At 43.7% G+C, this 24,606-nt stretch overlaps 1 protein-coding gene and 1 non-coding gene across 7 annotated transcripts in view; one reads left to right on the top strand and one right to left on the bottom strand.

Moving 5' to 3' along the window:
- The first annotated feature begins 6,304 nt into the window (after positions 1–6,304).
- WNK3 (WNK lysine deficient protein kinase 3) overlaps positions 6,305–24,606 on the top strand; it is a 166,013-nt gene continuing 147,711 nt past the window's right edge. Inside the window, exon 1 of one of the 6 annotated variants that reach the window (XM_055376524.1) lies at positions 6,305–6,527. The gene's annotated coding sequence lies outside the window, so the exon portion shown is untranslated. Of the gene's footprint in view, positions 6,528–6,655; positions 7,384–24,606 lie in introns of those variants that run through there. The other 5 variants (XM_055376521.2, XM_055376522.2, XM_055376520.2 and 2 more) reach the window with 5 other exon arrangements.
- On the bottom strand, positions 21,402–21,508 carry LOC115932447 (U6 spliceosomal RNA). Its single transcript, XR_004068727.1, has one exon. It is a non-coding gene; the product is annotated as a U6 spliceosomal RNA (small nuclear RNA).

The following is a 24,606-nucleotide window of genomic DNA, read 5'->3' as shown; positions in this document are numbered from 1 at the left end:
GGTTTCACCACATTGGCCATGCTGGTCTCGAAGGTCTCGAACTCTTGACCTCAGGTGATCCACCCGCCTCGGCCTCCCAAAGTGCTGGGATTACAGGTGTGAGCCACCGCGCCCAGCCAACTTTGTAGTATAGTTTGAAGTCAGGTAGCATGATGTCTTCAGCTTTGTTCTTTTTGCTTAGGATTGTCTTGTGAAGCCTAGGTTCTTAATGAACTTGTTGAGCAGCTGATCCAATATTAGCATCTGTGTCCCTCTAGATTTCTTGTTATGTGAGAAAGAAAACAAAACTCTATTTGTTTAAGCTACTATTAGTCAGATTTTCTGTTGCTTGCAGCCCAAACCATTCTGAACTAATACCATAGATTTTAAATTTTATTAGATTCTTCCAGATTACTTTGCAAACAACAAAAAAAGATAAGAGTGATTCATACTCCTAGCAGCAATGGATGCATGTAGGGAAATGGACATTCATCTGGATTTTTTTTTTTTTTTTGAGACAGAGGGCCCCCTCTATTGCCCAAGCTGGAGTGCAGTGACATGAATACAGCTCACTGCAGTCTCGACCTCCTGGGCTCAAACAATCCTTCCACCTCAGTCTCCCGAGCACCACCACACCCAGCTAACTTTTTTTGTAGAGATGAGGGGGTCTCAGTATGTCGCCCAGGCTGGTCTTGAACTCCTGTTCCTGCCCTCATCTGGAATTTAATTTTGTATATGGTATAAAGTAGGAACCTAATTTTGCTTACTTCTTGCTGGATAACCAATTTTTAAGCACCATTTATTAAATAAACTGTCTTTTTTGCACATAATTGAAATTGAGATTTACTTATATTTTATTTATTTATTTATTTATTTATTTATTTATTTTTTGACGAAGTCTCACTCTGTAGCCCAGGCTGGAGTGCAGTGGTGTGGTCTCGGCTTACTGCAACCTCCGCCTCCCGGGTTCAAGCGATTCTCCTGCCTCAGCCTCCCAAGTAGCTGGGATTACAGGCACACACCCGCGCGCCACTACACCTGGCTAATTTTTTGCGTATTTAGTAGAGACAGGGTTTCACCATGGTGGCCAGGCTGGTCTTGAGCTCCCAACATCAGGTAATCCACCCGCCTCGGCCTCCCAAACTGCTAGGATTACAGGCGTGAACCACCGCGCCCGTCCTATTGCTTTTAATTTCTCTGTCTTCCTCACCCTCTTCCCCCACCCCGACCCAGGTTTTATTGTTTTAGGGGAAGGGATGTGGCAAGAGACTAAGAGCAGATTTTACTTGCCCATCTCTTTGTTTTTGTGTTTCGAAAGCCGAAGTCCTTAGGGGAAGAGGGTTAGGGTGTAGTCAAATTGTCTTGGCCAGAAAATATAAAGGGAGAATGATTTTATCCACCCTAAAGAGAGATTCTAGCCCCTCCTACCCCCTAGGTCTGAGGATAATATAATGCTATCAGGGAGATCCTTGGGTTCCCGGTAGAAAGGACCTGTGTTCTGCTTCCTGGCACCATCCCTGGGTAGACAGCAAAACGTGAGAGAACAGAGGCTGTTCTAGGCAACTTTAACAAAAATTCCCAAGTCACTGGGAGGGACCCAGTGTAACAAGGGCCTGCCAGACCATAAAGGAACACTGCGGGAAGAGGCAATGGACCTCTGACTGCTAACCTGTGTGGCCACATAGCTAAAATTTTTTTTTTTCATTGCCCAGACTGGTCTTGAACTCCTGAGCTCAAGCAATCCTCCTGCCTCAGCCTCTCAAAGTGCTGAGATGACAGGCTTGAGCCACTGTGCCTGGCTATGATTAAGGATTTAATGGACCTCTGTTCCCAGGTCTTAGCACTGTGGCTTGAACCTGAGATGGAGGAACATCAAGAATAATATAGGTTATTTTTCAACCCCAAGGAATAGGGGATATTGGAGTCCAAAGTTAAATGGAATCATAGACAATAAAGACAGATGCAACAAAAAATGTTTAAGAGCATGCACTCTTTACTAAACTAACTGGGTTCAAATTCTAGCTCTGAAACTTACTTGCTGTGTTACTGTGAGCAAGTTATTTAACTTCTTTGTGCCTTGGTTTACTAATTTGAAAACTGGTGTTAATAATGGCACTTACCTCATAGGATTCAATGGGCTTGTATAAAGCGCATAGTAAATGCTATTGGATTATTAGCCGACATTATTATTATTGTTGTTATTACTATTATTATTATACACCTTAGTGGGGAGACTACAGTTCATACCTGCTACATGAGGGATTTGTGACAAGACTGTTTTGAAAGACTACTACAGACTATTGGAATAGATCCAGAGAGTCCATGGAAGGAATGGAGGGAGAGGAAGGAAAGGCAGGTCAGCAAATGAAGCCTGGTTAGTTAGCCCAGCAGACTGAAGTTTCTGATTCTCAAAAGAATATACTATGTCAGACTGTACATTTCTTAAAGAACTGATCTTATTCTGGAGAGGGAGGGGCTGTTACAGCAACCCCAACTCAGGCTCTGTAGTCTGGCCACATGGGAATTTTGCAGAGGAGTTAAGATCTTGGACACTTTGCAAGTTTTAGAGAAGTGATGTGGGCTTAGTCATTTATAGGCATTCTGAGAGTCAGTTGTCAAGGCACAGACATTTACCTTAAGATTGCTCCCTGATGGCTGGGCGCAGTGGCTCAAGCCTGTAATCCCAGCCTCAGTTCGAGTTCATCAGGAGTTTGAGACCAGCCTGACCAGCAAGGTGAAACCCCGTCTCTACTAATATAAAAATTAGCCGGGGGTGGTGGCACGTACCTGTAATCCCAGCTACTCTGGAGGCTGAGGCAGGAGAATCGCTTGAACCCGGGAGGCGGAAGTTGCAGTGAGCCAAGATTGCACCACTGAACTCCAGCCTGGGCGACAGAGCAAGACTCCGTCTCAAAAAAAAAAAAAAAAAATAGATTGCCCCCTGACGTATGCTCTGGGCACATGTGGAAAGACTGCATCTAGGAAGAAGAAACTAGACCAATAGCAAGGCTGGAGAAATTGCATTATCCAGCCTGAAACGTGGAGTGTTTCTAAGTCAGTCGCTAAGCCAAAGATAGCTGTTCACTTCTGAGTATGCCCTTACTCAAGGAATACTCAACTTGTGCTGGGAGGAAAGAGAACCTTCTGGGAGGACATTAATAACCCTTAGATGATCCTGGTGAGAAATTCCCCAAGTGGAAAGACTTGCCTGGAGAAAAGATCACCCAGACATCCAAGCCCTGGGAGTTACTGCCTTGAACAGAGGCACCTGGATGAGAAGTACACTTTCCCTTGCTGGGATGCTAACATTTAATAGAAGGAGAATGTGGCTCAGTATTATTTAGAGAATATAATATATTTTTTCTTTCCTGTATTTTTCTTTTTCTCTACCTGTCCCTGCCCCCAAAATAACATACCTTTGTGGTGTACCTCAGGGGAGGGAGGTGGCAAGGCAGTAAAACAAATACTCTGTCACTCTTTCTGGTTTCTGTGTTCCCAAAACATAAGTCCTTAAGCAAGGGGTATTAGGGTGTAGGGGCAGAGACCAAGTATCTGGGCCAGAAAACTAGAAGAAAGAGTTGCACAAACCTAAAAAATGATTCTTCTCTTCCTCACTCCCCTCTCCTTGCGAGGAAGAGACAACAAGAGCAGAGAGAGATCTCTGTGGGAGCTCAAGCAGCATTGATTAGCCTCAGCTTCCCAGGAGCAACACCTAGCTGATGGGGAAGACTCAAGAGAGGAAGAGCTGTGTGGAATGTCTAGGTAGATGGCCCAGTATCTATTGGGACTTCGGGAAAAATTCTGTGCCCCGTGTCGCAGAGACATTGGAGAGGACCACAGCACTGGAAAGGACCCATGTGGGCAGAGGGCTCAGCACAAACTGCCAGGATCTAAATAACTAGAAGCAGATATCCTTACTCCACTTCCACTTACACCCATGCCTGGACATTACCTAAGATCCCCAAACTGTGGTATCACTTGGGTTAAGGGAAATGAACATCAAGAATGATGGACATTGTTTACCTCCTCGCCCCAATAACCTGGTTAAAAAGAGGGCACAGGGTCAGAAATTAAGTTCCAGAAACAGTCACAACTCTACCCATGGTTGCAGTAGTCAGCTAACTACAAACTTTGAGGTTCATTTCAGCTCCATCTTGTTGACTGGAGTTACCATCCTGTGCGGTAGGAAAGAGACCAACAGATAGTAGGGCCATGAAACTAACCTCCTACCCCCACTCCTGTGGGATTTTGGGGTTTAAAAATGATTCCAGTTAAATCTTTTGTAATTTATTGGCACCGGAGCCTCTAGAAAAAAATGAATTAGATTATTGGAAGGATGATTTCCTGGAACAATGTAAAACCAAACTACAAATAGTTAATATAAATCAAAATTTCTGTTTGATGAGTAGGAACATTGCAAATGTCACTTGAGAGTCAGTGGAAACCAGTGGGTAGGAAGGGAATGTTCCCTGTCATACCTTGGTGATTAGCTAGAATTGCCCGCTCCCCTTTCTGCCTACAGTGGCATTTGTGCTGAGTTACAGACCAGATTGTCCCAAACAGAAGAGCACATATGTCAATAAAAGGTCTAAATTGAGAAGGACCTGTATTTGGATGGGGAGCCGACTTGTTTGATTTTCAAATTTCTAAAGGTCATAAAAGTCACTCTACTCAATAGCTTTTTTTTTTTTTTAACAAGTATTCAACTATCAAAGAGGTACTGCTCAAAAGAATTAACATCTAAGCAGATTGAAGGGCTAACATTTCCAAGTGTTGTTCTTTATTCATTACCTACATCATCAGGCTCAGAGACAAGGGAAGAGGAGCAGGTCACAACTGAGCTAGATGCCTTGCTTTTCATAAAGGTGATGTGTGTGGCAGTGGTGGGAATAGGGTGACACTGAGAAACAGAAACGGTGGCCACAAGTTTCTAGTTGCCATCTCATGGGAGTCAGGACCTACAAAGACTTGGGATAAATTGGTAACCTTTGAAACTTTGAGATTGCCCCTTAGTGGTTGTTCAGCTACTCTTCCTCTGTTTTTCCTACACTAGTCAACCAATCAACAGGGAAAAGGGACTATCTTCAGGGACAGTGAGGAAAGGAGCGTGGGAGACCCCATCCATTTTTCAGCTAATTGAGACTTCAGAGACTCTTAAGGTAGAATGGTGAAGCTATTTGGAGAAACCACACCTTGCTCTTTCAAATCGGCCAGGAAGGAAGATCTCCACCGTTCTAGTGGCTGGACCTCATAGCCCTATTGTTTCCTCAGCATCTCCCTCCGTTGTCAAAACGGAAAGATGGGAGTTTGAATGTATTAAGGGCATGGTCCGGTTTCCTTACATATTCTGGCAATATGGAAATTAATAAAGAAGGGACAGAGGCAAGAGATAGGGCTACAAGGCCTCCCACCATTATACTCACCCCCCCCTTACAAAGTCAAAGATAAACCATTACACTTTATTTGGACTTTGGAAACCTGAGTTAAATGTATTGATTGTGCTGTTTTAAAGAGCTGAAAAAGACTGAGATTTCTGAGGCCTACAGCAGGAAAAGAAAAATAGGTAGTGGAGAAGGGATAACTCAGTGATAGGGCCGAGGCTGGAGGGCTGAAAGCATTAGTCAGATATTTCCCACACAGCCTCCTAGCTTGAGGGGCATTCGAAAAGAATGCCCTGCCCTTTAGCTGCGCCACCAGATGACTCCCGGGAGATTGAAAAATGCCTCGGCTCTGAAGTGAGCACACCTGGGTTCAAGTTCTAACTCCACAAATAGTATGAAGTTGAGCAATTCATGTCCATTTCCCTTCCTGAGCCTCAATTTCCTCCTCTGTCGGGCCGGGATTATTCATGGGAGAATGACGGAAACAATTCTATACTGCTTCTGGCATAGCACAGGAAGCAGTTTGAAGCCGCTGCGCCGAGGCTAACATGTACCGAAAGCTCGAAGGAGGCAGCATTCACTACCAACTAGAGGATCTGGGAGTTTTTCAAGGAGGTGGCCGGTGGGAGACACAGAGAGCCAGTCTCAGTGGGAGGCAGCCTTTCCGCATGCGCGCGCTCTAGAAGCCTGGCGGCGGCGAGGGGGCGGGACCAGGTTTCTGAAGGGGTTGCTATGGCACCAAGGGGCCGAGGAGGTTCACCGAACCCTTAAAACCATTGCTCCCTCCCCCACCTGCCACCATCAGGGCCGAGGGCCATTGTTCCCGGCAAAATGGCGTCGGTAATCCCCCTCCCGGTCAGAGGCCTAAGTAAAACTGAGGGTGGGAGTCGGACCATAGGTGGGAAGAAAAACTACAATTCCCAGGGTACATCGCACCCGTCTGCGAGGCGCAGGGCACGTGCCCAGGCCTAGCGGTTACATGCCGTCAAAAATCAGTTTCATAGCTTCCCTTTCCCATCCCTGCTTTGGTCGTTTCCCAGCCCCTGCGCGCGCGCACTGCGGTCCTGGGGGGCGGGGGAGACATGCCGTGGCTGTTGCCCCCGCAACGTAACTGGGAGGCCAGTATTTGTAAATCTGTGCTTCGACTTCTAATCCCAAAGCCGGCAGGTATGGGTCTCGCGAGAAATCCCGGGAGTTGGAAAAAGGGAGTCAGGGGTGGCGGGCGAAAAGGTGCCGACGGGTACCACCTCCTAACAGCGGCGCTACCGCATTCAGAGGCTCGCGGAGACCCAAGGGTGGGCAGTGGGGGGCTAGGAAGTAGTGTGTGCTTGGACTTTTCTTCTTCTTCTCTGAGGGGAGAGGGTAGGGCAGCTGAGAGAGAGAGAAAGCGAGAGCGCTTCGGAACACACAGGAGGTGTCGCGCGTGCTTCCTCTAAGAGATTTTCTCTTTGGAAGGGGGAGAAGCCTTTCTCCTCGACGCGCATCCCTCTCTCCCGCGGCGCCGAGGGGGGCGGGAGGCGTGCGCGCACTCTAGTTGGCTGGCCACTCGGCACCTCGCTGCGATAGGGGCGGTTCCGAGTTGGGGCTGCTCCGTTGGCTTTCTCCGCCCCTCCCCCTCTTCTGTTCTCCCCTCCCTTCCCCGCCCCCCTCCGCCCCTCTCTCCTACCCGTCCGAATTCCCTGGCTGGAGTACGCGTGCGTCTACTCAGCTCCGGGCCGAGCGCGAGCTTGGGCTCGTACCCCGCTCCCCTCTCTCCGCCCGCTCTTTACCTACCGGCCGTAGCTGGCCCGGTGGGCTCGCGGGGAGACGCTCGCGCGCGCAAGCGCACACGACGCGGAGCGGAGCTCGAGACATCGAGGAGAGGAGTAAGAAGCATCGGAGGAGGCGATCGAGGAGGAGGTGGTGTGTGTGTATGTGTCTGTTCTACGGTGTGGCTCGTCGTGGGGCGAGAGGAGGCTCGAGAGAGGGCGAGGGAGAAGCGAAAAGAGTAAGAGAGTCTTCCTCTGCCAGAGCCTCTAATCTGGTGAGGGTCCCGGGCCGGCCGGGGCGCTAGGAGAGAGGGAGGAGGCCGGGGGGCGTGTCTGGGATCGGGCTGAGAGATGAATGGGCCAGGGATGAATGGAGGGAGGCAGCGGCGGCCAAGAGTCTGTTAGGAGTAAGCGCCCTAGCTGGGGGCGGCTTGACCGAAGCAGGGTGAGTGCCTTCACCAGTCGGTACCGGACGAGGCCGGGCTCGGGGCTAAGGGGCTGTCGAAACTGCTGAATAGGCGGAGAGGAAAATGAAAAGGGGGAAAGTGGGGAAGGGCAGGTTTGAGGCTGAGGTGCGTTTTTTGTTTTGTTTTCTTTTTTGTTTTTGATTTTTTTTTTGGTTGTTGTTGAGGGGTGACAACTTTGGGAGCTGATGGAAGACCAGGGGACGGGGAAGGTGAGGAGGATACAGAAGGGGGACAGGAGACGGTTGACAAAGGACTGAGTGATCACTTAAGTGAGATTGAAGCTACTGAAAGGGAAGATCGCTTCGGGTGTGGGAAGTTCAGTTGTATTGATGGGAATAGGATGAAGGAAAGAGTAGATTTATTTCAGAGGTTCAGCTGATGTGTGAGGGACAGGATGGGGTGAGGACTATTGCTGGCTTGTTGTGTAAATGTGTTAGGCTCAAGGAGATTCTGAGGTGTTATTTGGGAAGGGGTGGTGTGTGTTGTGTGACTGACAGGTTGGGGATGGGGAGGAGATGGTATGATAGGTGAGGATGAAAGTGGTGAGGTGGCTTCACTGTACTGAAAGAGGTTTTGTTTGACTAGTTAAAAGTGGTGAAACATTTATATAATGGGGTGTGGGTGGAAATCCTGCACGTGAGTATCTCCGTATCTTGGGGGTTGAGAGACTGTTAAAATGAGACTGAACCCTCAAAACAGATGCGAATAGTATGGCTATTTTTTCTTAAGAGTTACTGTTGATTGAGACAATTATATGAATAAAACAGCCTTTGAGTTGTGAAAATCTTCTGCATAGTAGTGATTGTATCCAATTTTTGGAGATACCGTTATCTGTTTTTCATCTATAGTAAGTTGTAATACCAAGAGAACTTTTGAAGAGGTCTTAGTATGTGACAGAGCAGCAGGTGTCTTTTAAGACGGTCTCTATCCTTTGGATTGATGAGTTTAAAAATTGTTTAAACTCGACAGCTCAAGGGAAAGATACCTTGCATTAAAGGATAGCAAAAATGCACTAAAGCTTAACCGGGCGTGGTGGAGCGTGCCTGTAATCCCAGCTACTTGGGAGGCTGAGGCAGAAGAATCTCTTGAACCTGGGAGGCAGAGGTTGCAGCTAGCAGCTAGCCAAGATTGTGCCACCGCACTCTAGCCTGGGCGACAGAGCGAGACTGTCTTAAAAAATCCACTAAAGCTGACTTTGAACTAAAATAATTGTACATGTTTTTTTGGTCATTCCGAATTTATCTTTGAAAATTGGCACTCGCTTTTTGGTGTGAGTTTAAATTACAACAGATTACGTGAACATTTTGTTCTCTGAATACTTATCTTCTGATAAGGATGTCTTGTCCTGGTCTCATTCTGTTCTGGGTCAAGATTAACGGTTATGGATTTTAATGTTTTGTGATTGTTTTTTACACATTTTACTGATATATATTTAGTTTTCTTGGAAATGTTGCAAACTTGAGAACATTCCCATGCTGTTTTTCTTTTATTCTGCTTTGATATTGGAAAGAGTGTAATCCTTGTTTAGGCTACCCGCAGTTTGAATACAAAAGGTCATATTCTGTTCATAGTCTCTCAGATTGAGATGAATACTTAATGTATTAAATAGTACAGTAGAAGTATAAAGGCACTGTAAGAGCCTGGAAATGTTGCACTAACTCAACCAGGCAAGGCGGCCTCCCAGTTTTGAACTAGATGTTTCTAGAGTGAAGGACATTCACATTTTGGGTCTTGAAAGTGTAAGCATGGTATATTTGGAGAATGGAATGAGATAAGGCTGGAATCTTAGGTTGAGGCTGGGGTGAATTAGGAACTCTTGATTGTTTAAGAAGGGGAATAACATAAACAGATTTATGGTGTTTCTCTCTCTGCCTTTGCTTCTGATGTCCCCCTCTACCTGGAATGCTCTCTCTCCCCCTCCCCTAGAATTTGAACTCATTCTTTTAAAACTTAACATCTGTCACCAGCTATTCCTGAAAGCCTTTCCTGGTTTCCCTTTCTTCCTTTTCCCAGCATCCTCCACCAAGCTAGGTTAGGTCCCCCTCTTTAGAGTTCTATCATACCTTGTACATAATTTTATTACGGTACTTTGGTTGGGAGGCAGGTAGGAAAGGTATTTTTCTCCTTCTATCTGAAAGAGAAATGAAGCCCAGAAAAACAAGACATGCCCTAGTAAGTGGTGGACCCCGGAGTTCTGACTTCTAGACCATTGTTGATCTTCATATCACAAGTTTACATTTGCTTAAATAATTATAGTTTTAGGAGTTAGATTTCTGTAGTGTTGACTTAACTTTCTTCCATAGAGTTTTGTTTTTACTATATTGTTCATTGCTGAGCCGGTAAATGATAAAGCCAGTGGCTGCAAAGAACCAGAGTAGGCAGAAGTAAAGAAAATAATGGATATTATTATTATTATTTTTTAGAGGGAGTCTCGCTCTGTCACCCAGGCTGGAGTGCAGTGGCGTGATCTTGGCTTACTGCAACCTCCGCCTCCCAGGTTCAAGCAATTCTCCTGCCTCAGCCTCCCTAGTAGCTGGGATTACAGGCACGTGGCACCATGCCTGGCTTATTTTTGTATTTTTAGTAGAGATGGGGTTGCCCCATGTTGGCCAGGCTGGTCTCAAACTCCTGACCTCAAGTGATCCGCCTGCCTCGGCCTCCCAAAGTGCTGGGATTACAGGCATGGGCCCGCTATCAGATTTCTAGTCGGATAATTGAAATAAAAATAATTAACAGAGGGCCTAATTTTTTTTATTTTTAAATAATACTTATTAGTATATTTAACTGATTTTTTTTAAAAATAATTATTTTATTATTTTTTAAGTTCCGGGGTACATGTGCAGGATGTGCAGGTTTGTCACACAGATAAACGCGTGCCATGGTGGTTTGCTGCACCTATCAACCCATCACCCAGCTATTAAGCCCAGCATGAGTTGGCTCTTTTCCCTAGTACTCTCCCCTCCTTCCGCCTCCCTGACAGGCCACAGTTAACTGTTGTTCCTGGAGGGCTTAAATTTTTGTATATGTTTTCGTGGGGAAGGAATTGTGTATAAGAAAAAAAACCCGTCCTTTCTCAGTCTCTCGATATAAGTAGACCAGCTCTATTTACAGATATACTCGATTTTGTCTCTTGGCCGAAAGCCAGAATTCTTTCAAACGAGTGGGTCTTTTCCACCTTTGTTTGAGATCGTAACATTTATGATGCTGTTAGGAGATATTTGATGACTAAAAGACATCTATAAGACATTCATTCAGAAATTTTAAAGCTTCAAAAGTAGAATTGGTACAATTTTTAATTGTTTTGATAGAGCTTGTTATGAGATTTGGTTTGGCAAATGTTGAGATTGACTCACTACAGAAATGAGCTTTGATGCCCTTTCAGGGATATGTTTTTCTCGTGAATCTTTTTTTTTTTTTTTTTGAGACAGAGTTTTGCTCTGTCACCCAGGCTGGAGTGCAGTGGTGCGATCTCAGCTCACTGCAACCTCTGCCTCCCAGGTTCAAGCTATTCTCCTGCCTCACTCAGCCTCCCGAGGAACTGGGATTATAGGTGCATGCCACCACGCCCGGCTAATTTTTGTATTTTTGGTATAGATGGGGTTTCACCATATTGGCCAGGCTGGTCTCGAACTCTTGACCTTGTGATCCACCTTCCTCGGCCTCCCAAAGTGCTGGGATTACAGGCGTGAGCCACTGTGCCTGGCTGAAAGAAATGAAGTACATTGTTTTCTGTGTTTTAGCATGGTAACTTTTTTTTTTTGAGAGGGAGTCTCCCTCTGTCACCCAGGCTGGAGTGCAATGGTGCGATCTCAGCTCACTGCAACCTCTGCCTCCTGAGTTCAAATGATTCTCCTGCCTCAGCCTCCCGAGTAGCTGGAATAACAGGTGCCCGCCACTACACCCGGCTAATTTTTGTATTTTTAGAAGAGACGGGGTTTCACAATGTTAGCCAGGCTGGTAGCATAGTAACTTTTAAAAATTGTGATAAAATTCATGTAATACAAACTTACCATTTTAACCATTTTATTTTATTTTATTTTATTTATTTGGAGATGGAGTCTCTCTCTGTCACCCAGGCTGGAGTGCAATGGCACGATCTTGGCTCACTGTAACCTCTGCCTCCTGTGTTCAAGTGATTCTCCTGCCTCAGCGTCCCGAATAGCTGGGATTACAGGCATGCACCACCATGCCTGGCTAATTTTTGTATTTTAGTAGAGACAGGGTTTCTCCATGTTGGTCAGGCTGGTCTCCAACTCCTGACCTCAGGTGATCCGCCTGTCTTGACTTCCCAAAGAGCTGGGATTACAAGTGTGAGCCACTGCGCCTGGCCCTATTTCAACCATTTTAAAGTGTACAGTTGTACAGTGGCATTAGGTAACTTCATGATGTTGTGCAGCTAACACCACCTCAAAAGGAAATTCTGTACCCAGTAAGCAGTCACTCCCCATTCTCCCTTCCTCCAAGTCCCAGGTGACCATTAATGTTTGTCTATTCTGCATATTTCACATAAATGGAATCATATAATATATGACCTTTTGTGTCTGGCTTTCACTCAGCATGTTTTTGAGATTCATCTGTGTTATGGCATGTAACATTACTTTATTCCCTTTTATGGCTGAGTATTATTCCTTTGTATGGATATACCGTATTTTGTTGATCCATTTATCAGTTCATAGATATTTGGGATGTTTCCACCTTTTGGCTTTTGTGAATAGTGCTGCTATGAATATTTGTATACAAGTTTTTGTTTGAATACCTGTTTTCATTTATTTTGGGTATACCTAGGAGCGCAACTGCTAGGTCATATATAATCCTATGTTATGTTTTGTTTTGAGACAGGGCTCTGTTGCCCAGGCTGGAGTACAGTGGCATGATCATGGCTTAGTGCAGTTTCAACCACCCAGGCTGAGGCAATCTTCCCACCTCAGCCTCCTGAGTAGCTGGGACTATAGGTGTGTGTCACCACGCCCCACACCAGGCTAATTTTTTACATTTGGTAGAGACAAGGTCTCCCTGTGTTGCCCGGGCTGGTCATAAACTCCTGAGCTCAAGTGATCCTCCTGCCTTAGCCTCTCAAAGTATGGGGGTTACAGGCATGAACCACTGTGCCTGGCCCTATGTTTAACTTGTTGAGAAACCACCAAACTGTTTTCCATAGCAGTTGCACCAATTTTCATTGCCATCAGCCATGTGTGAGGGTTCCATTTCTCCACATCCTCACCGACACTTGTTGCTTTCTGTTTTTTACTTGTTTTTTAAAAAATTATTTTTATTTATTTTTCTTTCTAAATAGCCATCATAATGGGTATGAACTGGTATCTCATTGTGGTTTTGAATTGTATTTCCCTAATGATGTTGGGCATCTTCTCATGGCGTGTTGACTATTTGTATTTCTTCTTTGGAGAGATGTCTATTTAAGTTCTTTGCTCATTAAAAAATTTGGTTGTTTGTCTTTTTATTGTTGAGTTTTAAGAGTTTTTTAAAAAATATACAGTCTAGATACTAGACCTTAATCAGATATGTGATTTGCAAAGTTTCTTCCATTCCGTGCATTGTCTTTCTGCTTTATTTTATTGTTTTGTTTTGTTTTGTTTTTGAGATGCAGTCTCACTCTGTCACCCAGGCTGGAGTGCAGTGGTGAGATCTTGGCTCACTGCAACATCCACCTCCCAGGTTCAAGCAATTCTTGTGCCTCAGCCTCCCGAGTTGCTGGGACTACAGGTGCATGCCACCACACCCAGCTAGTTTTTGTATTTTTGGTAGAGGTGGGGTTTTGCCATGTTAGCCAGACTGGTCTCAAACTCCTGACCTCAGATGATCCACCCGCCTTGGCCTCCCAAAGGTCTAGAATTACAGACGTGAGCCACTGCACCCAGCCAGTATTTTATTTTATTGTAAAAATAGAGATGAGGTCTTGCTATGTTGCCCAAGCCGGTCTCAAACTTCTGAGCTTAAGTGATCCTCCCGCCTCAGCCTCCCAAAGTGTTGGGATTACAGGTATGAGCCACCGCACCCGGCCTTTTTAACTGACTCTTTTGTACAGATTGTTAATGGGCAACTCTTCTTTAAAGGATTAAAGTAATATAGCATTAGATTAAAACGCCTTTTAACCCAACTTCCTGTCCTCTCATAGATAACCATTTGTTAAGAGTTGGTTCCATGGTTGCCAAAATAAGGATGAAAGAAAAAAAAAAAAGAGTTGGTTGTGGAATAGTTATAGTCCTTTTTTCTCTGTATTTGCATGCATATGTTTGTACATATACAAATAACAAGTATGTGATATATATTTTATGACTTTTCTTCCGAAGAGTGTCACTTAGGGCTCTTTTCATATCAGTATTTATATGTTCACTTCATTCTTTTTGATTGATACATAGTATTTCTTCCTGTGTGCTTCTCTAGCTTTGACTACTAGGGTCAGTTTAGAGTATGTCTTTCTAGCCTTTTTTATATGCATTCACCCATATGTGAATACATTTAGAAATACATAGTTTTGTGGGTTTTTTTTTTTAACACAAATAGTATGTAGATGTAATATACATGTTGTACTACAACTTACTTTTCTCACCTTGTAGTATATATATGTAGGAGATTTTTATATATCAGTATATATCCATCTTGCATTTTTTAAACAGATGCTTATTATTTCACAGTATGGACGTACCATGTTTATTTCAGCATTCTCCTATAGATGGATATTTAAGTTCTTTTCAGGTTGATTTTGTTTGTTTGTTTGTTTTGCTATTTAAAACAATGTTTCAGTTTAAAAAAGCCCTGTACCTACATATTTGTTCACATGCAGGAATATTTCTCAAGCGATACTACTAAGGATTGGAATTGCTGGGTGACAGTTATGCACTAGATACTGGGAATTTGCCCTATGAAAAGGCTATTCCAGTTTAGCTGCCAACAGTGCATGGAATACCAAATTTCTTATACAATTCTCAAACTTAACAGATATTTATTTTTTGCATCCTGATAGATGAAAAATGATACTGAATCATTTGAGTTTGTACCCCTCTGTTTACTAATGAGTTTGAGTAATCCCCTTACCATACATGTATTGGCCACTTGTACTTACTTTTTTTTTTTTTTTTTTTTTTTTTGAGACAGAGTTTCATTCTGTCACCCAGGCTGGAGTGCAGTGGCACAGTCTCGGCTCACTGCAAGCTCCACCTCGTGGGTTCACGCCATTCTCCTGCCTCAGCCTCTCGAGTAGCTGGGACTATAGGCGCCTGCCACCACGCCTGGCTAACTTTTTTGTATTTTTAGTAGAGACGGGGTTTCACCGTGTTAGCCAGGATGGTCTTGATCTCCTGACCTCGTGATCAGCCTGCCTCAGCCTCCCAAAGTGCTGGGATTACAGGCGTGAGCCACCGCGCCTGGCCTATGTTTAGCTTTTAAGTCCACATGGAATTTATTTTTGTGACTGGTTTTTGGTAGGGCTTTAGCTTACCACTCCTCAAAATTGATAACCAGTTATCCCAACACAACTTATTATACTACCTGTTCTTCACAAATTTGAAATGCCATTTTTACCATAGACTGCATTCCTATACATACATGTGTTTGTTTCTGTACTAGTTCTATTTCATTAGTTCATTTGTCTATTTTAAATTAAATTTTTTATTTTTTAAAGGCGGGATCTTGTTCTCTTGACTAGGCTGGAGTGCAGTGGCATGGTCATAGTTCACTGCAGCCTTCAACTCCTAAGGCTCACAAGATTCTCCTGGCTTAGTGTCCCATGCCACCATGCCAGCTAAGCTAATTTGTCTGTTTCTGTGCTAAAACCACATTGTTTAACTTACTGTAACTATATGTTACTATCTGGTAAGGCAAGTTCTTGTTGTTCTTTATCAAGATTTTCTTGGCTTTCCTTCTGCTCTTTAGAGAATCAGCTTGTCAGTTTCAGATAAAAACATCTCTTTGGGATTTTGATTGAAATTGCATTGATTTTGGAACAATAGTGGGGGGAGGGGAATTGTGAAGATGTTGATATTGGGTCTTTCCATCAAGGAACATGGTGTAGTTTGTGTATTTCAGTAAAATTTCATGGTTTTCTTTATGTAGGTGTTGTATATTTCTTCTTGAGTTTGTTCCTAGACTAGTATTTTATAGCTTTGTTGCTCTTACGAACAGGATAATTGTTTTTGTTTGTTTGTTTGTTTTTGAGATGGAGTCTTGCTCTGTCACCCAGGCTGGAGTGCAGTGGCACGATCTCGGCTCACTGCAACCTCCACCTCCCTGGTTCAAGCAATTTTCCTGCCTCAGTCTCCTGAGTAGCTGGGACTGCAGGCATGCGCCACCATGCCTGGCTAATTTTTTTGTATTTTTAGTGGAGACGGGGTTTTGCCATGTTGGCCAGGCTGGCCTCGAGCTCCTGACCTCAGGTGATCCACCCGTCTGGGCCTCCCAACGTGCTGGGATTACAGGCATGAGCCACTGTGCCTGGTCGATAGTTGTTTTTTTAAATTACATTTTGTAATGATTACTGAGATATATGGCAGGTTTCTGTATGTTGATTTTGTCTTTGGCCTGTTTGCTGAACTCTTGTTAGTTCCTTGTTAGTTATAGTTTTTTCGTTGATTTTCTTGGATTTTCTAGATAGATAAACATGTAGTCTGCAAGTTTTGAGTTTTGTCTCCTACTTTTTAACATGTGTAGGTCTTGTTTTATTTCCTCAGTTGGTAGTAGGAAATCTTGGCTTATTCCTGACTTTAACGATTGTTTATGTGAAAGATGCTTGCCCTCATGTGTAGGATAAATGCTAATTGAAACCACACTGAGATTCCTTGCTTTAACTTATCAGAGTGTTAAAAATCAAAATGTTTGATAACACTCTTTGTTGTCAAGACTCTGGGGTAAAAGACACTCATACGTTGGAGGTAGGAGTTTAAATTGGTACATTGCCCATGGAAGGCAATTTGGCAGCATTATATAAAGATACACATGTATTACATACATTATTTTGGATATATTAGTATACTTAAATAAATAAAAGTTAAAAAAATAAATATGCAAATTTCCTTTGATCTTGGCAGGGCACAGTGGCTCACACCTGTAATCCCAGCACTTTGGGGAGGCCGAGGCCGGCGGATCACCTGAGCCCAGGAGACCAGCCTGGCCAACATGGTGAAACCTCGTCTCTACTGAAAATACAAAAATTAGCCAGGCATGGTGGCGTGCGCCTGTAATCCCAGCTACTCCGGAGGCCGAGGCAGGAGAATTGCTTGAACCCGGGAGGTGGAGGTTGCAGTAAGCTGAGATCACACCACTGCACTCCAGCCTGGACGACAGAGCGAGACTGTCTTAAAAAAAAAATTTCCTTTGATCTAGCAATTCTAGTTCAGGGATACACACACACACACACACACACACACACACACACACACACATATATACAATGAAATCTACAATGTTATTTATAATAGCAAACAATTGCATACTACAAAATAAGAATGAGAAACTTATATGTACTGAAAAGGAAAAACATGTATCTTAAGTTACTATGACTATAAAAAGAGCTTGGTGTGTACTGTGTTCCTTTTTGTGTAGATAGTGAAGGAGAGAACATATATTTGTTAATTTGCCTAAAGAGATTCTGGAGGAATACACAAGAATCTGTTGAGTGGTTACCTGTTGGTGGGGCAAATGGAATTGAATGGAAGGGAGATAGAGTTGGGAATGAGCCTGCCCTTTATAAACCTCTTTATTTCATATTTGAGCCACATGATTGTATTATATATATGTATATGTACATGTGTATATATATAATATAGTACATACATTGTGTTTTTTATATATATACATATATATATATATGTCTTTTTTTTTTTTTTTGAGATGGGGGTCTCACTCGGTCACCCAGGCTGGAGTGTAGTGGCACAATCACTGCTAACTGCAGCCTCAACCTCCCAGGCTCAAGCAATCCTCCTACTTCAGCCTCCCAAGTAGCTGGGACTACAGGCGCATACTACATGCCTGGCTATTTATTTTTTATTTTTTATTTTTGGAGATGGAGTCTCGCTCTGTTGCCCAGGCTGGAGTGCAGTGGCGCTATCTTGGCTCACTGTAACCTCTGCCTCCAGGGTTCAAGCGATTCTCCTGCCTCAGCCTCCTGAGTAGCTGGGATCATAGGCACATGCCACCACACCCAGCTAATTTTTGTATTTTTAGTAGAGACGAGGTTTTGCCGTGTTGGTCAGGCTGGTGTCGAACTCTTGACCTCAGGTGATCCACCCACCTTGGCCTCCCAAAGTGGTGGGATTATAGGCGTGAGCCAGTGTGCCCAGCCACGGTTGTCTTTATATATATTCCTAGGGCTTAGATAAGTGTATGTATCATTTTATGAAGGAAAAATGGCTACATGTAGGTAATTATATGTAACTGTGAACTTAGTAAGAGACTCCAGGTTTGAGGCCTGATTTTTGTAAACTTTTTCACTGGGCCATGTTTCTACATTGCTGAATGTAGAAGAGATATTATCCTGGTCACTGGAGCATATCCCTTGCCAACATGGTTCATTACTGAAAAACTTTAGAAAATATATGGTTTTCTGCCTTCCTAAATAGAGTCTCCTGAAAATCATTTAATGTTTTCTGGAGTATTGTTGGATAGTACTTTAATATAGTGCTGTCCCTAGGGGTTTTTGAGACATAGAAAATAAAAGCTTGCATTTATTGATTATTATATTGTGCCTGGCACTGTGCTAAATATTTTATATGTGTATTTTCATATTGGTCCTGTGAGACTTCACAAATGCAATGAAGAATGATTGAGGTTAACTAATTTGCCCGAAATCTCTTCCAAGGATTGAAAGGCAGAACTTCGATTCCAGATTTCTCCCACTCCAGAGCATGTGTTCTTTTTTTTTTTTTTTTTTTTTTTGAGACAGAGTCTCACTCTGTGATCCAGGCTGGAGTACAGTGGTGTGATCACAGCTCACTGCAGCCTCAACCTCCCTGGGCTCAGGTGATCGTCCCCACCTCAGCTTCTCAAGTAGCGGGGACTACAGGCGCACAATACCACACCCAGCTAATTTTTTATTTTTTGTAGAGACAGGGTTTTGCCATGTTGTCCAGGCTGGTCTTGAACTCCTGAGCTCAAGCAATCTGCAAGCCTCAGTCTCCCCAGGTGCTGGGATTATTACAGGCGTGAGCCACCACTCCTGGCCGACCGAGCCTGTGTTCTTTTTTTTTTTTTTTTGGTGGATCAGCTAATTTTGAATTCCAAAATAATAAGTTCACAAAAGCTATTATTAATGAAAATATTCAACATCCAAGGTGATTTACAAAGTTTAACTGAGATACTATCTTGTTCCCAGAACATTTATAAACACAACATATATATATACACACATATATGTGTGTATATATATATATACATATCATTGAGTTAAATTTATATATTGAAAATAGGAATATAAGATATAAAAATAAAAAACACAAAGGTTTAAGTGAAAGTTTTTGTAATTATATATTTATATTGGGATTGCAAGATGAATATAATGCTATTTATTTTATTCTTTTCTTTCTGAATTTATAGAGCTTGGAAGTATTTTGCACAGAAAACGATCTGTGTTCTGACATTTCCCTAAAGTTCTTTGAACCTCAAGATAGAGATGATCTCTATTTTTATACTGCCATGTAAATAGGTTTGGTGCTCACCCTTCGTTGTTTTCTTTTTTTTTTTTTTGATACTGAGTCTCACTCTGTCGCCCAGGCTGGAGTGCAGTGGCACGATCTCGGCTCATTTCAACCTCTGCCTCCTGGCCTCAAGTGATTCTCGTGCCTCAGCCTCCTGAGTAGCTGGGACTACAGGCATGTGCCACCATGTCCGGCTAATTTTTTTTTTGTATTTTTAGTAGAGATGGGGTTTCTATTCATATGAAGGTAGTTCAACTACTAAGGATCTGGGATAGGAAATAAGAGAAGAAAAATGCTGTTTCTAGAATCGCCTCTTTGTGGTTCTAATTTCTTCTCATCAGTACCTATAATTGCCAAAATAATATTTTTAAAACTCTGGGAAATATGAATTCACTTTGGTAATAGTTCATTCCGAGTATGTTTTAATAACTCTAGATAAATATATTTAAATACCCTTATATTTTAACATCCGCCAAATTAAATGGATTTTGAAGAATCCACTCAAATACATACATACATATATATATATATATATATATATATATATATATATATATATATATAGTTGTTGTTGTTGTTGTTGTTGTTGTTGAGACAGAGTCTCCCTTTGTTCCCCAGGCTGGAGTGCAGTGGCGCAATCTCGGCTCACTGCAAGCTCCGCCTCCCGGGTTCACACCATTCTCCTGCCTCAGCCTCCCGAGTAGCTGGGACTACAGGCGCCGGCCACAGCTAATTTTTTGTATTTTTAGTAGAGACGGGGTTTCACCGTGTTAGCCAGGATGATCTCGACCTCCTGACCTCGTGATCCGCCCGCCTCGGCCTCCCAGAGTGCTGGGATTACAGGCGTGAGCCACCGCACCCGGCCTCAAAAATTTTTTTTTTTTTTTTGAGACGGAGTCTCGCTCTGTCGCCCAGGCTAGAATGCAGTGGCACGATCTCCGCTCACTGCAAGCTCCACCTCCCGGGTTCACGCCTTTCTCCCACCTCAGCCTCACGAGTAGCTGGGACTACAGGCGCTCGCCACCATGCCCGGCTAAAATTTTGTATTTTTAGTAGAGATGGGGTTTGACCGTGTTAGCCAGGATGGTCTTGATCTCCTGACCTCGTGTTCCACCCATCTCGGCCTCCCAAAGTGCTGGGATTACAGGCGTGAGCCACCGCGCCCAGGCGCCCGGCCTCAAATATTTTTATGTTTAGTCAGGTCTTATATTAGTTTATGAGAACCAAGACTCAGTTTTGTACTGCAAGGCAGTGAGTTATTCATATGTTTGTGATCATTGATTGTGGTCAGAACCACAAAGCTGAAAGACTGCAAAAGGAACATGTGAACCTTCTATGCTCAGTATACTGACTTTGGAGTGGAATTTTCTTTTTCTTTTTTTTTTTTCTTTTGAGACGGAGTCTCGCTCTGTCACCCAGGCTGGAGTGCAGTGGCGCGATCTGGGCTCACTGCAAGCTCCGCCTCCCAGGTTCACGCCATTCTGCCTCAGCCTCCGGAGTAGCTGGGACTACAGGCGCCCGCCACGACGCCCGGCTAATTTTTTGTATTTTTAGTAGAGACGGGGTTTCATCGTGTTAGCCAGGATGGTCTCGATCTCCTGACCTCGTGATCCGCCCGCCTCGGCCTCCCAAAGTGCTGGAATTACAGGCGTAAGCCACTGCGCCCAGCCAGAATTTGCTTTTAATTAATGTTATTTCCTTAGTTTTTCATGGAAAATGTGAATTTTCCCACCTTTGCCAGAGAAAATACTTATATTTTTATATTGAAGCCCAAAGTTTTTTTTTATTAAGTTGCAAGGCTAAATTAAATTATTCTAATTTACAAAGTTGCTAGATAACTAGAATGGAATTATCTTTAAAAGTGGATTTTGGGGACAGGCATGGTGGCCCATGACTGTCATCCCAGCACTTTGGGAGGCCAAGGAGGGAGAATCTCTTGAGCCCAGGAGTTTGAGAGTAGCCGGGGCAATGTGGCTTGACCTCATCTCTACAAAAAAAATTAAAAATTAGGAGTTTGGTGGTACGTGCCTGTAGTCCCAGCTACTCAAAAGGCTGAAGTCGGAGGATTGCTTAAGCCTGGGAGGTCAAGGCTGCAGTGAACCGTGATCACACCACTGCAATTAAGCCTGGGCGACAGAGTGAGACCCTGTCTCAAAAAAAAAAAAGTGGATATTGGGATTTAAAAATATGGAACACTTCACGAATTTGCATGTCATCCTTGTGCAGGGGCCGTGCTAATCTTCTCTGTATCATTCCAATTTTAGTATATGTGCTGCCAAAACAAGCACGAGCCTGTGTTTTTTTGTTTGTTTGTTTGTTTTTGTTTTTTGAGACGGAGTCTTGCTCTGTTGCTCAGGCTGGAGTGCAGTGGTGCGATCTTGGCTCTCTGCAACCTCCACCTCCCGGGTTCAAGCAATTCTCTGCCTCAACCTCCCGAGTAGTTGGGAATACAGGCGCCTGCCACCATGCCCGGCTAATTTTTGTATTTTTAGTAAAGACGGGGTTTCATCAGCTTGGCCAGGCTGGTCTTGAACTCCTGACCTCGTGATCCACCCTCCTCGGCCTCCCAAAGTGCTAGGATTACAGGCATGAGCCACCGCGCCTGGCTGAGCCTGTGTTCTTAAACTGTTTTATGGTGAAGATCCACGATGGCCCCACATATATCATAGTCAAGAAACTATTGAGGCCTGGCATGGTGACTCATGCCTATAATCCCAGCACTTTGGGGGGGTGATGAAGGCAGATTGCTTGAGCCCAGGAGTTTGAGACTAGCCCGTGCAACATGGCAAAACCCTGTCTCTACAAAAAAATACAAAAAGTTAGCTAGGTGTGGAGGCTCACGCCTGTAGTCCCAGCTACTCGGGATGCTGAGGTGGGAGGATCACTTGATCCCAGGGAGGTCAAGGCTGCAGGAAGCCATGATTGCTCCACTGCACTCCATCCTGGGTAACAGAGTGAGGCCCTATCTCAAAAAAAAGAAAAAAAGGAAGCTATTGAATCCACGATGGCCCCAGATACGTTATACTTAGTGAAGTTCTTGGCCTAGTTCTTCTTATTCGTTGTTTACCTTTAGGTCACCAGCTATTACATTTTATTGTTGTCAGGCCTTTACTTTCCTCCTGGGATTCTTAACCCAGGAGGCCAGGCTAAAGATGAGAGTGGACACAATGAGGGGTGGGAGGGTAAGTATAGTTTTTAAAAGGCATATTTGATAATGTGATGGTTTTGATTTTCATCAAAATGTTTTGCTTTCAGATTTTTTTTTTTTGAGACAGATTTCACTCTTGTCACCCAGGCTGGAGTGCAATGGCACTATCTTGGCTCACTGCAACCTCTGCCTCCTGGGTTCAAGTGATTCTCCTGCCTCAGCCTCCCAAGTAGCTGGAATTACAGGTGCCCGCCACCACGCCCAGCTAATTTTTGTATTTTTAGTAAAGACAGGGTTTCACCATGTTGGCTAGGCTGGTCTGGAACTCCTGACCACAGGTGATTGCCCACCTTGGCCTCCCAGAGTTCTGGGATTACAGGCATGTACCACCACGCCCAGCCATATTTAAAAAAAATTTTTTTTATAGGCAGAATCTCTCTCTGTCACCCAGGCTGGAGTGCAATGTTGCAATCATGGCTCACTGTAGCCTCCTGGGATCAAGTGATCCTCCCACCTCTGCCTCCTTAGTAGCTGGGACTATAGGCGTGGACCACCATGCCCAGCTTATTTTTTTTAATTTTGTTTTTTGTAGAGACAGGGTCTCCCTGTGTTGCCCAGGCTGGTCTCAAACTCTTGAGCTCAAGCTATCCTTCTGCCTTGGCAACTCCCGCCCCAAATACTGGGAGTACAGGTGTTAACCACTGGCCCTGGCCAGGACATCATATTTTACTGAGATACAATTTATATAACATAGAATTTACAAATATAATATAAAAGTCAATGATTTTCAGTAAATTTATAGAGTTGTAAAATCTTGATTACAACTCAATTTTAGTTCATTACCATCATCCCTGAAAGATTGCTTGTGCTTATTTGCAGTCGATCCTGTTCCTGTGCCCCAGCCCCAACCACTAATCTATTTTCTGTTTCTGTAGCTTTGTATTTTCTGGACATTTCATATAAATGAAATCATATAGTATGCAGTCTTTTCCTCTGACGTCTTTCGCTTAGCATAATGTCTTCATGGTTCATCCTTGTTGTAGCATATATCAATACTCCATTCCTTTTTTTTTATTATTTTTTATTTTTAGAGATGGGACCTCGCTATATTGCCCAGGGTAGCAGGCAGTGGCTATTCATGGGCGTGATCATAGCACACTGCAGCCTTGAACTTCTGGGCTCAAGTGATCCTCCCACCTCAGCCTCCTGGGTAACTGAGATTATAGGTGTGTGCCACCACACCTGACACCATTCGTTTTTATTGCCCAGTAATATTCTTTTTTTTTTTTTGAGATGGAGCTTCGCTCTTTCGCCCAGGTTGGAGTGAAGTGGCACCATCTTGGCTCACTGCAACCTCTGTCCCCTGGGTTCAAGCGATTTTCCTGCCTCAGCCTCCTGAGTAGCTGGGATTATAGGTACCCACTACCACGCCTGGCTAATTTTTGTATTTTTAGTAGAGATGGGGTTTCACCATGTTGGCCAGGCTGGTCTCGAACTCCTGACCTCAAATGATTCACCTACCTCGGCTTCCCAAAGTGCTAGGATTACAGGCGTGAGCCACTGTGCCCAGCCTGCCCGTTAATATTCTATTACACCTAATACATTTTGTTTATCCATTCATCAGTTGATAGACATTTGGATTGTTTCCACCTTTTGGCTATTGTGAATAGTGCTCCTATGAACACTTGTACAAGTTTTTGTGTGGACATATGTTTTCATTTCTCTTAGGTAGATGATATCATATGGTAACTCTGTTTAACTTACTGAGGAACTGCCAGACTGTGTTCCAAAGCAGCTGTACCATTTTACATTCCCACTAGCAGTGTATGAGGGTTCTGTTTTCTTCATGTGCTTGCCAACACTTGTTACTGTCTTTTTTTATTGTAGGGTATGAAGTGGCATTTCATCGTGGTTTTGATTTGCATTTCCACAATAAGTAATGATGTGGAACAACTTTTTATGTGTTTATTGGTCTTTTGGATTTCTTCTTTATAGAAATGTCTATTCAGATCTTTTGCCCATTTTAAGATTGGATTATTTGTCTTGTCATTATTGGGTTCTTTTTTTTTTTTTTTTTTTTTTACACAGGGTCCCACTCTGTCACCAAGGCTGGAGTGCAGTGGTGCGATCTCAGCTTACTGCAATCTCCACCTCCCAGGCTCAAGCGATTCTCCTGCCTCAGCCTTCTGAGTAGCTAGGATTACAGGCGTGCGCCACTACTGCCCGGCTAATTTTTGT

This window comes from Gorilla gorilla, chromosome X (genome assembly GCF_029281585.2).
Source record: "Gorilla gorilla gorilla isolate KB3781 chromosome X, NHGRI_mGorGor1-v2.1_pri, whole genome shotgun sequence".
Taxonomy (NCBI): Eukaryota; Metazoa; Chordata; class Mammalia; order Primates; family Hominidae; genus Gorilla; species Gorilla gorilla.
The sequence above is the reverse complement of the archived record's forward strand: the minus strand, read 5'-3'. Positions and strand labels throughout refer to the sequence as shown.